The sequence below is a fragment of the Rhipicephalus microplus genome, unplaced genomic scaffold (genome assembly GCF_043290135.1).
Source record: "Rhipicephalus microplus isolate Deutch F79 unplaced genomic scaffold, USDA_Rmic scaffold_165, whole genome shotgun sequence".
NCBI lineage: Eukaryota > Metazoa > Arthropoda > Arachnida > Ixodida > Ixodidae > Rhipicephalus > Rhipicephalus microplus.
In genome coordinates, this window is record NW_027464736.1 from 219,840 (window position 1) to 236,338 (window position 16,499).

The window sequence follows — 16,499 nt, forward strand, 5'->3', positions numbered from 1 at the left end:
TGGAAGGAAAAAAAAAAAAAAAATGATTGTGCAAAATGTGAATACGTCACCCATCCAACATGGCTTCTACGCCGGCTGCCCAAGCAACGCCTCTGCAACGACGCCCACAATCATCGGCAAAAAGGTGAAAAGGTGGTGCCTTTGGCTGCTTCAGCACGCTCAACATATGCCTTGCAAGTTCCGACGTGTCGGAACACCGCACCGAGGTCGACGAAGGTCCTGCCGTGAAAGGCAGACCCGGGAATGCGTGCGAAACGTCTACCGCGTGGGTTGGTTGTGAAGCCGGTGAATGAAGGATCATGTGGCAGAGGGTGACGGAACGTGAGTGTGCGACTTGCCGCTGCGATGTCGTTCAAGCGTTCAACGGGCCGGCAGGTTCTGTCTGTCGTGGTCGAAAACGTCCGAGTTTTGCTGATTCCGAGGGGTAGGAGTGCTATGGTGGCGTGTACGAGGCGCTGGTGCGGCGCTCCGTCGATCGTGCCGGACGGACATGAGGCGGCCGAAGGCGGTCGTCAAGTGGTCGCGGAAATCAGTGGAGAAGTACTCGCCTGCGCTTTTCGTCGAAGACTCGCGACAGACGGTCTTCGGGAGACACGGGTGGTTGCACAAATGCGACCGTGCGTCAACGTGCAGCCATATTCGTGGATTATTTCGCCCCATTACGATAGCTTCGTCACTGCGCTCGCTGGTGTTGCTTGTTTTTGTTGACCTTCACTTGTGGCTCACACCCACTGTGGGGGATTGGCTGGTTTGTTGTTCTGCTTCTTCGACTTCTACATACTCGGCTTAGTGAAGCTGTGAGGAGTGACGAGTGGGTACGGAGGCAAAGCGCGCCCGGGGCGTGATCTCACGCGTCCTGGGGTCCACGTCGCTTCAGGTACGTGCGTGGTGCGTCCGTACGTCTAGTGCGCAATTTCCTTGGAACTTCCAGCAACTGGCAATTCCATTGAGGTGAGCGTGCGAGGATGTTCGTTGTAATTAACGAGAGCCAACGGTGGATGAGCTGGTATGAGATGGTGTTCAGAAATGAAGTGTTTGATCAACAAGGCGATGCCCGCCGTGGTGGTCTGATGGCCGTAAGGTACTCGGCTGCTGACCCGCAGGTGGTGGGATCGAATCCCGGCCGCGGCGGCTGCATTTCCCTGTGCTCAGATTAGGGTGCACGTGAAAGAACCCCAGGTGGTCGAAATTTTCCCATAATCATATGGTGGTTTTGGGACGTCAAACCCCAAAGGTCAGTGGACATAGGAAAAGCACATCGGGGCTTTGCCGCTCCACCGTACAGCAGGTGTGTGCGGAGTGGGTCCTGTGGCGTTCTTTGCGATTTTAATTTGTGATGGGGAATAGTGTAGATGCGTAGACGTGGCGAGAGCACGCGTCTTCAGGTTCAGACGCCGCGTGAAGATGTGAAATAAAAATGCCTTCGCTTGCCACTGCAACTGTAAACAGAAACACCAACCAAACCCCATTTTCTAGAGGCTTTTTTATTTTTCGTTGCGAAACGGGTGAATTCGAAAAGCGGAAATAGCTTGGCACATACATACACACTTCTACACACATACATACATACACATCGCACATGCATACACATCGTATACACACTTCTAGCTTTCCTCCGAAACAGTAATGATAATTTCCTCAATAGTTTTATTAATATGAGTAGGAATGTTAAAAAAAATAAGAAACTTGAGTATGTACGTGTGAACATAACAAAATAAAAGAGACCCTCCATATATGAAATACACACGGAAACATTTATTTTCCCAGAGCAATCGTAAGTGTAAACACAGCTAGCGCACTCCCTGCACGCGAATACCGCGTCAGCCGGGGCGGCGTGCCGCCACCGTCTCGGACACTCGACGCACCCACGCCGTTTACCCCGGTATCATGGGTAAATCCGAACACTCCTTCTATCATTGAATTTATTGTCGAACTCACCCCGCAGGGGGTGAGTGGGCCGATCCCGGAGGTAGTGCAATACCGGGCCAACCCGTGGCGGAGGTGAAGCAAGCTTCAAGCACTCCGCCGCATCACAAAAATAAGTTTAATATCTTGGATCCAAATAGGATCCGTATCAGATATTAAGCTGATAAGAACAGATACTACACTTTGATCTTAGCCAAAAGGCCGAGAAGCGATGCAATTCATTAGCACGTAATTAAAATCCATTCTTTCACACCTCGTACTTAGTTCTGGCCAAAAGCCGGGCAAACAGTAGCAAAGCAATTCCGACGTCCACCCATGCACAACCAGCATTGTGCACCGACAGCGGCAGCGCTGGCTTCACGGCATTGCTTTTATCCCCAGTCCGCTTGAAGTTTCTAGTTTCGCTTACAAACATGTTAAAACTGAAACCTTCTTTTTCCCAGAGGTCGAAGCCACGCGTGCTTGCTTGCATGCGTACTCTCTATGCGCCCATGACGTCACACCAAATGCTTGCCGGCGAACATTATCAGGCATGTCGCGAGAGATGCTACAGCACTTGTTTTAAAAACTGATGCATAGTGTACATGTCCAACTCGAGCACCAAAGTCTGGAAGGAAAAAAAAAAAAAAAATGATTGTGCAAAATGTGAATACGTCACCCATCCAACATGGCTTCTACGCCGGCTGCCCAAGCAACGCCTCTGCAACGACGCCCACAATCATCGGCAAAAAGGTGAAAAGGTGGTGCCTTTGGCTGCTTCAGCACGCTCAACATATGCCTTGCAAGTTCCGACGTGTCGGAACACCGCACCGAGGTCGACGAAGGTCCTGCCGTGAAAGGCAGACCCGGGAATGCGTGCGAAACGTCTACCGCGTGGGTTGGTTGTGAAGCCGGTGAATGAAGGATCATGTGGCAGAGGGTGACGGAACGTGAGTGTGCGACTTGCCGCTGCGATGTCGTTCAAGCGTTCAACGGGCCGGCAGGTTCTGTCTGTCGTGGTCGAAAACGTCCGAGTTTTGCTGATTCCGAGGGGTAGGAGTGCTATGGTGGCGTGTACGAGGCGCTGGTGCGGCGCTCCGTCGATCGTGCCGGACGGACATGAGGCGGCCGAAGGCGGTCGTCAAGTGGTCGCGGAAATCAGTGGAGAAGTACTCGCCTGCGCTTTTCGTCGAAGACTCGCGACAGACGGTCTTCGGGAGACACGGGTGGTTGCACAAATGCGACCGTGCGTCAACGTGCAGCCATATTCGTGGATTATTTCGCCCCATTACGATAGCTTCGTCACTGCGCTCGCTGGTGTTGCTTGTTTTTGTTGACCTTCACTTGTGGCTCACACCCACTGTGGGGGATTGGCTGGTTTGTTGTTCTGCTTCTTCGACTTCTACATACTCGGCTTAGTGAAGCTGTGAGGAGTGACGAGTGGGTACGGAGGCAAAGCGCGCCCGGGGCGTGATCTCACGCGTCCTGGGGTCCACGTCGCTTCAGGTACGTGCGTGGTGCGTCCGTACGTCTAGTGCGCAATTTCCTTGGAACTTCCAGCAACTGGCAATTCCATTGAGGTGAGCGTGCGAGGATGTTCGTTGTAATTAACGAGAGCCAACGGTGGATGAGCTGGTATGAGATGGTGTTCAGAAATGAAGTGTTTGATCAACAAGGCGATGCCCGCCGTGGTGGTCTGATGGCCGTAAGGTACTCGGCTGCTGACCCGCAGGTGGTGGGATCGAATCCCGGCCGCGGCGGCTGCATTTCCCTGTGCTCAGATTAGGGTGCACGTGAAAGAACCCCAGGTGGTCGAAATTTTCCCATAATCATATGGTGGTTTTGGGACGTCAAACCCCAAAGGTCAGTGGACATAGGAAAAGCACATCGGGGCTTTGCCGCTCCACCGTACAGCAGGTGTGTGCGGAGTGGGTCCTGTGGCGTTCTTTGCGATTTTAATTTGTGATGGGGAATAGTGTAGATGCGTAGACGTGGCGAGAGCACGCGTCTTCAGGTTCAGACGCCGCGTGAAGATGTGAAATAAAAATGCCTTCGCTTGCCACTGCAACTGTAAACAGAAACACCAACCAAACCCCATTTTCTAGAGGCTTTTTTATTTTTCGTTGCGAAACGGGTGAATTCGAAAAGCGGAAATAGCTTGGCACATACATACACACTTCTACACACATACATACATACACATCGCACATGCATACACATCGTATACACACTTCTAGCTTTCCTCCGAAACAGTAATGATAATTTCCTCAATAGTTTTATTAATATGAGTAGGAATGTTAAAAAAAATAAGAAACTTGAGTATGTACGTGTGAACATAACAAAATAAAAGAGACCCTCCATATATGAAATACACACGGAAACATTTATTTTCCCAGAGCAATCGTAAGTGTAAACACAGCTAGCGCACTCCCTGCACGCGAATACCGCGTCAGCCGGGGCGGCGTGCCGCCACCGTCTCGGACACTCGACGCACCCACGCCGTTTACCCCGGTATCATGGGTAAATCCGAACACTCCTTCTATCATTGAATTTATTGTCGAACTCACCCCGCAGGGGGTGAGTGGGCCGATCCCGGAGGTAGTGCAATACCGGGCCAACCCGTGGCGGAGGTGAAGCAAGCTTCAAGCACTCCGCCGCATCACAAAAATAAGTTTAATATCTTGGATCCAAATAGGATCCGTATCAGATATTAAGCTGATAAGAACAGAGTGAGGTTGTCAAAAGAGGCAGCACACAAGAGAGAAGTAGAAGTCTCGGCCTTGCTGGCCCGATCAAAGGCCGCCCGGACCTCCGGGACCACCGGGCCTGACCAAGGGTGCGGCGCCCTACCGGCTGCCCCAGCGTCCACCCTTTCTCACCAAAGGGCTTGGCCAGTCGTCATGGCTTAGAGCCATGGTGGAGCTGCATTGGAGCAGGCCGGCAGAGCAGGGGCTGAGCCGCACGTCCACCCAGGGCCGGGGAACCCTGGGCTTAGTCGGGAAGGCCGCCTTGGGCGACCACCCGCCAGCTAAGCAAGCGACCCCAGAGCTTATAGCTCAATACAGCGGTGATAGCGGGGTGAGCCTTTTGCCCACCGCGGAGCGTCACTCCCCTGCTGCCGCACCCCGAAGAGAGGCCGCAAGCGGATCCCGCAGGCATAACACCTTCGCGGGTCCAAAGACCCCAGACAGTCCTGCTGGAGAGGCCAGGCGGTCAGGGGTGGGTTTGGACCCACGCCCTGACCTCAGGACAGGGGAAGAACGTATAAGTTGCGGTGCAACTGCCCAGTCAGCTCCCGAAGGAACCCGGTTTGGATGCACCGCAAGCGTAAGAAGGAAGCGGGAAAAGAGAAGCGAGAGGAGAAAGAAAAAAAAGAGTGAAAAGGGTTGTCCCCCCTCAAGGGGGGGCATCCAACCCCGGCCCAAAGGCCAAAAATGTAGTCCCGAGAGGTAGGACTACACTTTGATCTTAGCCTACTACACTTTGATCTTAGCCAAAAGGCCGAGAAGCGATGCAATTCATTAGCACGTAATTAAAATCCATTCTTTCACACCTCGTACTTAGTTCTGGCCAAAAGCCGGGCAAACAGTAGCAAAGCAATTCCGACGTCCACCCATGCACAACCAGCATTGTGCACCGACAGCGGCAGCGCTGGCTTCACGGCATTGCTTTTATCCCCAGTCCGCTTGAAGTTTCTAGTTTCGCTTACAAACATGTTAAAACTGAAACCTTCTTTTTCCCAGAGGTCGAAGCCACGCGTGCTTGCTTGCATGCGTACTCTCTATGCGCCCATGACGTCACACCAAATGCTTGCCGGCGAACATTATCAGGCATGTCGCGAGAGATGCTACAGCACTTGTTTTAAAAACTGATGCATAGTGTACATGTCCAACTCGAGCACCAAAGTCTGGAAGGAAAAAAAAAAAAAAAATGATTGTGCAAAATGTGAATACGTCACCCATCCAACATGGCTTCTACGCCGGCTGCCCAAGCAACGCCTCTGCAACGACGCCCACAATCATCGGCAAAAAGGTGAAAAGGTGGTGCCTTTGGCTGCTTCAGCACGCTCAACATATGCCTTGCAAGTTCCGACGTGTCGGAACACCGCACCGAGGTCGACGAAGGTCCTGCCGTGAAAGGCAGACCCGGGAATGCGTGCGAAACGTCTACCGCGTGGGTTGGTTGTGAAGCCGGTGAATGAAGGATCATGTGGCAGAGGGTGACGGAACGTGAGTGTGCGACTTGCCGCTGCGATGTCGTTCAAGCGTTCAACGGGCCGGCAGGTTCTGTCTGTCGTGGTCGAAAACGTCCGAGTTTTGCTGATTCCGAGGGGTAGGAGTGCTATGGTGGCGTGTACGAGGCGCTGGTGCGGCGCTCCGTCGATCGTGCCGGACGGACATGAGGCGGCCGAAGGCGGTCGTCAAGTGGTCGCGGAAATCAGTGGAGAAGTACTCGCCTGCGCTTTTCGTCGAAGACTCGCGACAGACGGTCTTCGGGAGACACGGGTGGTTGCACAAATGCGACCGTGCGTCAACGTGCAGCCATATTCGTGGATTATTTCGCCCCATTACGATAGCTTCGTCACTGCGCTCGCTGGTGTTGCTTGTTTTTGTTGACCTTCACTTGTGGCTCACACCCACTGTGGGGGATTGGCTGGTTTGTTGTTCTGCTTCTTCGACTTCTACATACTCGGCTTAGTGAAGCTGTGAGGAGTGACGAGTGGGTACGGAGGCAAAGCGCGCCCGGGGCGTGATCTCACGCGTCCTGGGGTCCACGTCGCTTCAGGTACGTGCGTGGTGCGTCCGTACGTCTAGTGCGCAATTTCCTTGGAACTTCCAGCAACTGGCAATTCCATTGAGGTGAGCGTGCGAGGATGTTCGTTGTAATTAACGAGAGCCAACGGTGGATGAGCTGGTATGAGATGGTGTTCAGAAATGAAGTGTTTGATCAACAAGGCGATGCCCGCCGTGGTGGTCTGATGGCCGTAAGGTACTCGGCTGCTGACCCGCAGGTGGTGGGATCGAATCCCGGCCGCGGCGGCTGCATTTCCCTGTGCTCAGATTAGGGTGCACGTGAAAGAACCCCAGGTGGTCGAAATTTTCCCATAATCATATGGTGGTTTTGGGACGTCAAACCCCAAAGGTCAGTGGACATAGGAAAAGCACATCGGGGCTTTGCCGCTCCACCGTACAGCAGGTGTGTGCGGAGTGGGTCCTGTGGCGTTCTTTGCGATTTTAATTTGTGATGGGGAATAGTGTAGATGCGTAGACGTGGCGAGAGCACGCGTCTTCAGGTTCAGACGCCGCGTGAAGATGTGAAATAAAAATGCCTTCGCTTGCCACTGCAACTGTAAACAGAAACACCAACCAAACCCCATTTTCTAGAGGCTTTTTTATTTTTCGTTGCGAAACGGGTGAATTCGAAAAGCGGAAATAGCTTGGCACATACATACACACTTCTACACACATACATACATACACATCGCACATGCATACACATCGTATACACACTTCTAGCTTTCCTCCGAAACAGTAATGATAATTTCCTCAATAGTTTTATTAATATGAGTAGGAATGTTAAAAAAAATAAGAAACTTGAGTATGTACGTGTGAACATAACAAAATAAAAGAGACCCTCCATATATGAAATACACACGGAAACATTTATTTTCCCAGAGCAATCGTAAGTGTAAACACAGCTAGCGCACTCCCTGCACGCGAATACCGCGTCAGCCGGGGCGGCGTGCCGCCACCGTCTCGGACACTCGACGCACCCACGCCGTTTACCCCGGTATCATGGGTAAATCCGAACACTCCTTCTATCATTGAATTTATTGTCGAACTCACCCCGCAGGGGGTGAGTGGGCCGATCCCGGAGGTAGTGCAATACCGGGCCAACCCGTGGCGGAGGTGAAGCAAGCTTCAAGCACTCCGCCGCATCACAAAAATAAGTTTAATATCTTGGATCCAAATAGGATCCGTATCAGATATTAAGCTGATAAGAACAGATACTACACTTTGATCTTAGCCAAAAGGCCGAGAAGCGATGCAATTCATTAGCACGTAATTAAAATCCATTCTTTCACACCTCGTACTTAGTTCTGGCCAAAAGCCGGGCAAACAGTAGCAAAGCAATTCCGACGTCCACCCATGCACAACCAGCATTGTGCACCGACAGCGGCAGCGCTGGCTTCACGGCATTGCTTTTATCCCCAGTCCGCTTGAAGTTTCTAGTTTCGCTTACAAACATGTTAAAACTGAAACCTTCTTTTTCCCAGAGGTCGAAGCCACGCGTGCTTGCTTGCATGCGTACTCTCTATGCGCCCATGACGTCACACCAAATGCTTGCCGGCGAACATTATCAGGCATGTCGCGAGAGATGCTACAGCACTTGTTTTAAAAACTGATGCATAGTGTACATGTCCAACTCGAGCACCAAAGTCTGGAAGGAAAAAAAAAAAAAAAATGATTGTGCAAAATGTGAATACGTCACCCATCCAACATGGCTTCTACGCCGGCTGCCCAAGCAACGCCTCTGCAACGACGCCCACAATCATCGGCAAAAAGGTGAAAAGGTGGTGCCTTTGGCTGCTTCAGCACGCTCAACATATGCCTTGCAAGTTCCGACGTGTCGGAACACCGCACCGAGGTCGACGAAGGTCCTGCCGTGAAAGGCAGACCCGGGAATGCGTGCGAAACGTCTACCGCGTGGGTTGGTTGTGAAGCCGGTGAATGAAGGATCATGTGGCAGAGGGTGACGGAACGTGAGTGTGCGACTTGCCGCTGCGATGTCGTTCAAGCGTTCAACGGGCCGGCAGGTTCTGTCTGTCGTGGTCGAAAACGTCCGAGTTTTGCTGATTCCGAGGGGTAGGAGTGCTATGGTGGCGTGTACGAGGCGCTGGTGCGGCGCTCCGTCGATCGTGCCGGACGGACATGAGGCGGCCGAAGGCGGTCGTCAAGTGGTCGCGGAAATCAGTGGAGAAGTACTCGCCTGCGCTTTTCGTCGAAGACTCGCGACAGACGGTCTTCGGGAGACACGGGTGGTTGCACAAATGCGACCGTGCGTCAACGTGCAGCCATATTCGTGGATTATTTCGCCCCATTACGATAGCTTCGTCACTGCGCTCGCTGGTGTTGCTTGTTTTTGTTGACCTTCACTTGTGGCTCACACCCACTGTGGGGGATTGGCTGGTTTGTTGTTCTGCTTCTTCGACTTCTACATACTCGGCTTAGTGAAGCTGTGAGGAGTGACGAGTGGGTACGGAGGCAAAGCGCGCCCGGGGCGTGATCTCACGCGTCCTGGGGTCCACGTCGCTTCAGGTACGTGCGTGGTGCGTCCGTACGTCTAGTGCGCAATTTCCTTGGAACTTCCAGCAACTGGCAATTCCATTGAGGTGAGCGTGCGAGGATGTTCGTTGTAATTAACGAGAGCCAACGGTGGATGAGCTGGTATGAGATGGTGTTCAGAAATGAAGTGTTTGATCAACAAGGCGATGCCCGCCGTGGTGGTCTGATGGCCGTAAGGTACTCGGCTGCTGACCCGCAGGTGGTGGGATCGAATCCCGGCCGCGGCGGCTGCATTTCCCTGTGCTCAGATTAGGGTGCACGTGAAAGAACCCCAGGTGGTCGAAATTTTCCCATAATCATATGGTGGTTTTGGGACGTCAAACCCCAAAGGTCAGTGGACATAGGAAAAGCACATCGGGGCTTTGCCGCTCCACCGTACAGCAGGTGTGTGCGGAGTGGGTCCTGTGGCGTTCTTTGCGATTTTAATTTGTGATGGGGAATAGTGTAGATGCGTAGACGTGGCGAGAGCACGCGTCTTCAGGTTCAGACGCCGCGTGAAGATGTGAAATAAAAATGCCTTCGCTTGCCACTGCAACTGTAAACAGAAACACCAACCAAACCCCATTTTCTAGAGGCTTTTTTATTTTTCGTTGCGAAACGGGTGAATTCGAAAAGCGGAAATAGCTTGGCACATACATACACACTTCTACACACATACATACATACACATCGCACATGCATACACATCGTATACACACTTCTAGCTTTCCTCCGAAACAGTAATGATAATTTCCTCAATAGTTTTATTAATATGAGTAGGAATGTTAAAAAAAATAAGAAACTTGAGTATGTACGTGTGAACATAACAAAATAAAAGAGACCCTCCATATATGAAATACACACGGAAACATTTATTTTCCCAGAGCAATCGTAAGTGTAAACACAGCTAGCGCACTCCCTGCACGCGAATACCGCGTCAGCCGGGGCGGCGTGCCGCCACCGTCTCGGACACTCGACGCACCCACGCCGTTTACCCCGGTATCATGGGTAAATCCGAACACTCCTTCTATCATTGAATTTATTGTCGAACTCACCCCGCAGGGGGTGAGTGGGCCGATCCCGGAGGTAGTGCAATACCGGGCCAACCCGTGGCGGAGGTGAAGCAAGCTTCAAGCACTCCGCCGCATCACAAAAATAAGTTTAATATCTTGGATCCAAATAGGATCCGTATCAGATATTAAGCTGATAAGAACAGATACTACACTTTGATCTTAGCCAAAAGGCCGAGAAGCGATGCAATTCATTAGCACGTAATTAAAATCCATTCTTTCACACCTCGTACTTAGTTCTGGCCAAAAGCCGGGCAAACAGTAGCAAAGCAATTCCGACGTCCACCCATGCACAACCAGCATTGTGCACCGACAGCGGCAGCGCTGGCTTCACGGCATTGCTTTTATCCCCAGTCCGCTTGAAGTTTCTAGTTTCGCTTACAAACATGTTAAAACTGAAACCTTCTTTTTCCCAGAGGTCGAAGCCACGCGTGCTTGCTTGCATGCGTACTCTCTATGCGCCCATGACGTCACACCAAATGCTTGCCGGCGAACATTATCAGGCATGTCGCGAGAGATGCTACAGCACTTGTTTTAAAAACTGATGCATAGTGTACATGTCCAACTCGAGCACCAAAGTCTGGAAGGAAAAAAAAAAAAAAAATGATTGTGCAAAATGTGAATACGTCACCCATCCAACATGGCTTCTACGCCGGCTGCCCAAGCAACGCCTCTGCAACGACGCCCACAATCATCGGCAAAAAGGTGAAAAGGTGGTGCCTTTGGCTGCTTCAGCACGCTCAACATATGCCTTGCAAGTTCCGACGTGTCGGAACACCGCACCGAGGTCGACGAAGGTCCTGCCGTGAAAGGCAGACCCGGGAATGCGTGCGAAACGTCTACCGCGTGGGTTGGTTGTGAAGCCGGTGAATGAAGGATCATGTGGCAGAGGGTGACGGAACGTGAGTGTGCGACTTGCCGCTGCGATGTCGTTCAAGCGTTCAACGGGCCGGCAGGTTCTGTCTGTCGTGGTCGAAAACGTCCGAGTTTTGCTGATTCCGAGGGGTAGGAGTGCTATGGTGGCGTGTACGAGGCGCTGGTGCGGCGCTCCGTCGATCGTGCCGGACGGACATGAGGCGGCCGAAGGCGGTCGTCAAGTGGTCGCGGAAATCAGTGGAGAAGTACTCGCCTGCGCTTTTCGTCGAAGACTCGCGACAGACGGTCTTCGGGAGACACGGGTGGTTGCACAAATGCGACCGTGCGTCAACGTGCAGCCATATTCGTGGATTATTTCGCCCCATTACGATAGCTTCGTCACTGCGCTCGCTGGTGTTGCTTGTTTTTGTTGACCTTCACTTGTGGCTCACACCCACTGTGGGGGATTGGCTGGTTTGTTGTTCTGCTTCTTCGACTTCTACATACTCGGCTTAGTGAAGCTGTGAGGAGTGACGAGTGGGTACGGAGGCAAAGCGCGCCCGGGGCGTGATCTCACGCGTCCTGGGGTCCACGTCGCTTCAGGTACGTGCGTGGTGCGTCCGTACGTCTAGTGCGCAATTTCCTTGGAACTTCCAGCAACTGGCAATTCCATTGAGGTGAGCGTGCGAGGATGTTCGTTGTAATTAACGAGAGCCAACGGTGGATGAGCTGGTATGAGATGGTGTTCAGAAATGAAGTGTTTGATCAACAAGGCGATGCCCGCCGTGGTGGTCTGATGGCCGTAAGGTACTCGGCTGCTGACCCGCAGGTGGTGGGATCGAATCCCGGCCGCGGCGGCTGCATTTCCCTGTGCTCAGATTAGGGTGCACGTGAAAGAACCCCAGGTGGTCGAAATTTTCCCATAATCATATGGTGGTTTTGGGACGTCAAACCCCAAAGGTCAGTGGACATAGGAAAAGCACATCGGGGCTTTGCCGCTCCACCGTACAGCAGGTGTGTGCGGAGTGGGTCCTGTGGCGTTCTTTGCGATTTTAATTTGTGATGGGGAATAGTGTAGATGCGTAGACGTGGCGAGAGCACGCGTCTTCAGGTTCAGACGCCGCGTGAAGATGTGAAATAAAAATGCCTTCGCTTGCCACTGCAACTGTAAACAGAAACACCAACCAAACCCCATTTTCTAGAGGCTTTTTTATTTTTCGTTGCGAAACGGGTGAATTCGAAAAGCGGAAATAGCTTGGCACATACATACACACTTCTACACACATACATACATACACATCGCACATGCATACACATCGTATACACACTTCTAGCTTTCCTCCGAAACAGTAATGATAATTTCCTCAATAGTTTTATTAATATGAGTAGGAATGTTAAAAAAAATAAGAAACTTGAGTATGTACGTGTGAACATAACAAAATAAAAGAGACCCTCCATATATGAAATACACACGGAAACATTTATTTTCCCAGAGCAATCGTAAGTGTAAACACAGCTAGCGCACTCCCTGCACGCGAATACCGCGTCAGCCGGGGCGGCGTGCCGCCACCGTCTCGGACACTCGACGCACCCACGCCGTTTACCCCGGTATCATGGGTAAATCCGAACACTCCTTCTATCATTGAATTTATTGTCGAACTCACCCCGCAGGGGGTGAGTGGGCCGATCCCGGAGGTAGTGCAATACCGGGCCAACCCGTGGCGGAGGTGAAGCAAGCTTCAAGCACTCCGCCGCATCACAAAAATAAGTTTAATATCTTGGATCCAAATAGGATCCGTATCAGATATTAAGCTGATAAGAACAGATACTACACTTTGATCTTAGCCAAAAGGCCGAGAAGCGATGCAATTCATTAGCACGTAATTAAAATCCATTCTTTCACACCTCGTACTTAGTTCTGGCCAAAAGCCGGGCAAACAGTAGCAAAGCAATTCCGACGTCCACCCATGCACAACCAGCATTGTGCACCGACAGCGGCAGCGCTGGCTTCACGGCATTGCTTTTATCCCCAGTCCGCTTGAAGTTTCTAGTTTCGCTTACAAACATGTTAAAACTGAAACCTTCTTTTTCCCAGAGGTCGAAGCCACGCGTGCTTGCTTGCATGCGTACTCTCTATGCGCCCATGACGTCACACCAAATGCTTGCCGGCGAACATTATCAGGCATGTCGCGAGAGATGCTACAGCACTTGTTTTAAAAACTGATGCATAGTGTACATGTCCAACTCGAGCACCAAAGTCTGGAAGGAAAAAAAAAAAAAAAATGATTGTGCAAAATGTGAATACGTCACCCATCCAACATGGCTTCTACGCCGGCTGCCCAAGCAACGCCTCTGCAACGACGCCCACAATCATCGGCAAAAAGGTGAAAAGGTGGTGCCTTTGGCTGCTTCAGCACGCTCAACATATGCCTTGCAAGTTCCGACGTGTCGGAACACCGCACCGAGGTCGACGAAGGTCCTGCCGTGAAAGGCAGACCCGGGAATGCGTGCGAAACGTCTACCGCGTGGGTTGGTTGTGAAGCCGGTGAATGAAGGATCATGTGGCAGAGGGTGACGGAACGTGAGTGTGCGACTTGCCGCTGCGATGTCGTTCAAGCGTTCAACGGGCCGGCAGGTTCTGTCTGTCGTGGTCGAAAACGTCCGAGTTTTGCTGATTCCGAGGGGTAGGAGTGCTATGGTGGCGTGTACGAGGCGCTGGTGCGGCGCTCCGTCGATCGTGCCGGACGGACATGAGGCGGCCGAAGGCGGTCGTCAAGTGGTCGCGGAAATCAGTGGAGAAGTACTCGCCTGCGCTTTTCGTCGAAGACTCGCGACAGACGGTCTTCGGGAGACACGGGTGGTTGCACAAATGCGACCGTGCGTCAACGTGCAGCCATATTCGTGGATTATTTCGCCCCATTACGATAGCTTCGTCACTGCGCTCGCTGGTGTTGCTTGTTTTTGTTGACCTTCACTTGTGGCTCACACCCACTGTGGGGGATTGGCTGGTTTGTTGTTCTGCTTCTTCGACTTCTACATACTCGGCTTAGTGAAGCTGTGAGGAGTGACGAGTGGGTACGGAGGCAAAGCGCGCCCGGGGCGTGATCTCACGCGTCCTGGGGTCCACGTCGCTTCAGGTACGTGCGTGGTGCGTCCGTACGTCTAGTGCGCAATTTCCTTGGAACTTCCAGCAACTGGCAATTCCATTGAGGTGAGCGTGCGAGGATGTTCGTTGTAATTAACGAGAGCCAACGGTGGATGAGCTGGTATGAGATGGTGTTCAGAAATGAAGTGTTTGATCAACAAGGCGATGCCCGCCGTGGTGGTCTGATGGCCGTAAGGTACTCGGCTGCTGACCCGCAGGTGGTGGGATCGAATCCCGGCCGCGGCGGCTGCATTTCCCTGTGCTCAGATTAGGGTGCACGTGAAAGAACCCCAGGTGGTCGAAATTTTCCCATAATCATATGGTGGTTTTGGGACGTCAAACCCCAAAGGTCAGTGGACATAGGAAAAGCACATCGGGGCTTTGCCGCTCCACCGTACAGCAGGTGTGTGCGGAGTGGGTCCTGTGGCGTTCTTTGCGATTTTAATTTGTGATGGGGAATAGTGTAGATGCGTAGACGTGGCGAGAGCACGCGTCTTCAGGTTCAGACGCCGCGTGAAGATGTGAAATAAAAATGCCTTCGCTTGCCACTGCAACTGTAAACAGAAACACCAACCAAACCCCATTTTCTAGAGGCTTTTTTATTTTTCGTTGCGAAACGGGTGAATTCGAAAAGCGGAAATAGCTTGGCACATACATACACACTTCTACACACATACATACATACACATCGCACATGCATACACATCGTATACACACTTCTAGCTTTCCTCCGAAACAGTAATGATAATTTCCTCAATAGTTTTATTAATATGAGTAGGAATGTTAAAAAAAATAAGAAACTTGAGTATGTACGTGTGAACATAACAAAATAAAAGAGACCCTCCATATATGAAATACACACGGAAACATTTATTTTCCCAGAGCAATCGTAAGTGTAAACACAGCTAGCGCACTCCCTGCACGCGAATACCGCGTCAGCCGGGGCGGCGTGCCGCCACCGTCTCGGACACTCGACGCACCCACGCCGTTTACCCCGGTATCATGGGTAAATCCGAACACTCCTTCTATCATTGAATTTATTGTCGAACTCACCCCGCAGGGGGTGAGTGGGCCGATCCCGGAGGTAGTGCAATACCGGGCCAACCCGTGGCGGAGGTGAAGCAAGCTTCAAGCACTCCGCCGCATCACAAAAATAAGTTTAATATCTTGGATCCAAATAGGATCCGTATCAGATATTAAGCTGATAAGAACAGATACTACACTTTGATCTTAGCCAAAAGGCCGAGAAGCGATGCAATTCATTAGCACGTAATTAAAATCCATTCTTTCACACCTCGTACTTAGTTCTGGCCAAAAGCCGGGCAAACAGTAGCAAAGCAATTCCGACGTCCACCCATGCACAACCAGCATTGTGCACCGACAGCGGCAGCGCTGGCTTCACGGCATTGCTTTTATCCCCAGTCCGCTTGAAGTTTCTAGTTTCGCTTACAAACATGTTAAAACTGAAACCTTCTTTTTCCCAGAGGTCGAAGCCACGCGTGCTTGCTTGCATGCGTACTCTCTATGCGCCCATGACGTCACACCAAATGCTTGCCGGCGAACATTATCAGGCATGTCGCGAGAGATGCTACAGCACTTGTTTTAAAAACTGATGCATAGTGTACATGTCCAACTCGAGCACCAAAGTCTGGAAGGAAAAAAAAAAAAAAAATGATTGTGCAAAATGTGAATACGTCACCCATCCAACATGGCTTCTACGCCGGCTGCCCAAGCAACGCCTCTGCAACGACGCCCACAATCATCGGCAAAAAGGTGAAAAGGTGGTGCCTTTGGCTGCTTCAGCACGCTCAACATATGCCTTGCAAGTTCCGACGTGTCGGAACACCGCACCGAGGTCGACGAAGGTCCTGCCGTGAAAGGCAGACCCGGGAATGCGTGCGAAACGTCTACCGCGTGGGTTGGTTGTGAAGCCGGTGAATGAAGGATCATGTGGCAGAGGGTGACGGAACGTGAGTGTGCGACTTGCCGCTGCGATGTCGTTCAAGCGTTCAACGGGCCGGCAGGTTCTGTCTGTCGTGGTCGAAAACGTCCGAGTTTTGCTGATTCCGAGGGGTAGGAGTGCTATGGTGGCGTGTACGAGGCGCTGGTGCGGCGCTCCGTCGATCGTGCCGGACGGACATGAGGCGGCCGAAGGCGGTCGTCAAGTGGTCGCGGAAATCAGTGGAGAAGTACTCGCCT

General features: G+C 51.8%; 5 non-coding genes and 1 pseudogene across 5 annotated transcripts; all 6 read right to left on the reverse strand.

Annotated features, from left to right (window-relative positions):
* Positions 1-1,947: 1,947 nt before the first annotated feature.
* LOC142791403 (U2 spliceosomal RNA) lies at positions 1,948-2,139 on the reverse strand. Its single transcript, XR_012890197.1, has one exon. It is a non-coding gene; the product is annotated as a U2 spliceosomal RNA (small nuclear RNA).
* Positions 2,140-4,481: 2,342 nt separating this feature from the next.
* Positions 4,482-4,656, reverse strand: LOC142791382 (U2 spliceosomal RNA; annotated as a pseudogene).
* A 3,104-nt stretch (positions 4,657-7,760) lies between these two features.
* LOC142791404 (U2 spliceosomal RNA) lies at positions 7,761-7,952 on the reverse strand. The gene has a single exon (XR_012890198.1). It is a non-coding gene; the product is annotated as a U2 spliceosomal RNA (small nuclear RNA).
* Positions 7,953-10,294: 2,342 nt separating this feature from the next.
* On the reverse strand, positions 10,295-10,486 carry LOC142791405 (U2 spliceosomal RNA). Its single transcript, XR_012890199.1, has one exon. It is a non-coding gene; the product is annotated as a U2 spliceosomal RNA (small nuclear RNA).
* A 2,342-nt stretch (positions 10,487-12,828) lies between these two features.
* Positions 12,829-13,020, reverse strand: LOC142791407 (U2 spliceosomal RNA). The gene has a single exon (XR_012890200.1). It is a non-coding gene; the product is annotated as a U2 spliceosomal RNA (small nuclear RNA).
* Positions 13,021-15,362: 2,342 nt separating this feature from the next.
* On the reverse strand, positions 15,363-15,554 carry LOC142791408 (U2 spliceosomal RNA). The gene has a single exon (XR_012890201.1). It is a non-coding gene; the product is annotated as a U2 spliceosomal RNA (small nuclear RNA).
* Positions 15,555-16,499: the final 945 nt, after the last annotated feature.